Consider the following 996-nt stretch of genomic DNA (forward strand, 5'->3'; position numbering starts at 1 on the left):
GGGGGAGAGGAAGGAGACAAGGGGATATGGAGGGGGGAAAGGAAGGAGGCAGGGATATGATACATGTCAGAGGTTGTTCTCAGCTTTGACAAACTCTATGAAAAAAGGATGACAAATTTTACTTTTGTTAGAAACATACAACTTCGAAAACTGCTCCATCAGAGAGCTGACTGCACATGTGGATAAGAAGGTAACCTAAATGACAACAATTCTGATGGTAATGAAAAAAAAAGTCACTTTAATGTTACTTTCCATTAACCATTTTTGGCACTAACCAGTTTCATACTATGCAGCATCAACATAACTATCTTGCACAGGCCTGCTCATTCTGTGTGCTCAATAAGTGATAACTTATAAATAATATAAAGGTATAAGAAAATACTACTTGTTTTTATTTCATATACTTTTTGGCATTTAATCACTAGCCAATATTATTAGATCATCAAAATTATACAAATTGAAAATTCTTTTAATCAAAATTCAATTTACTAAATATACCATATGTATCTTCTCTAAATGTACTAGACAAAATAATTATGCAGCCCTTAAGTTGGTAAAAGAAATTGTCCAATTGTAATAAATTAAAATCCCCAGAACTAAAACCATACAAAAATATCATGGACCGACTTGATTTATTAACCACCAATGCAAATGTAAAATTCTAAGACACTTTCCCTTGGAAATATATCACAATGCCATATGCTAAACTAGTGGCAGCATCCCAACTTGTTCTATTCTATAATGCTTTGTCTCATATTTCCTGACTTGCATAAGTATAACAACAGTAAATTATACTGAAATTTCAAAATCCTGATCAATATATGTTCTCCAACTACATGGACTTAAGTGCAGTTTTACTCTTTCCCACACAGTTTAACTAAACATATTAAGCCTCATGATAAAATAATATACGAGCATCTTATATAAAAATTCATAAGGATTAGGGACAGTTGCTTCATTGATGCCAATCTATCTAAATTTACCTAATTAACAAAG

General features: G+C 31.9%; 1 protein-coding gene across 6 annotated transcripts in view; it reads right to left on the reverse strand.

Annotated features, from left to right (window-relative positions):
• Positions 1-385: 385 nt before the first annotated feature.
• The window catches only part of LOC123505627 (protein Mo25-like), a 91041-nt gene continuing 90430 nt past the window's right edge, over positions 386-996 (reverse strand). For all 6 annotated transcript variants that reach the window (XM_045257174.1, XM_045257175.1, XM_045257170.1 and 3 more), the window contains one exon: positions 386-996. This exon is cut by the window's right edge and continues 2221 nt beyond it. The gene's annotated coding sequence lies outside the window, so the exon portion shown is untranslated.

This window comes from Portunus trituberculatus, chromosome 18, assembly GCF_017591435.1.
Source record: "Portunus trituberculatus isolate SZX2019 chromosome 18, ASM1759143v1, whole genome shotgun sequence".
NCBI lineage: Eukaryota > Metazoa > Arthropoda > Malacostraca > Decapoda > Portunidae > Portunus > Portunus trituberculatus.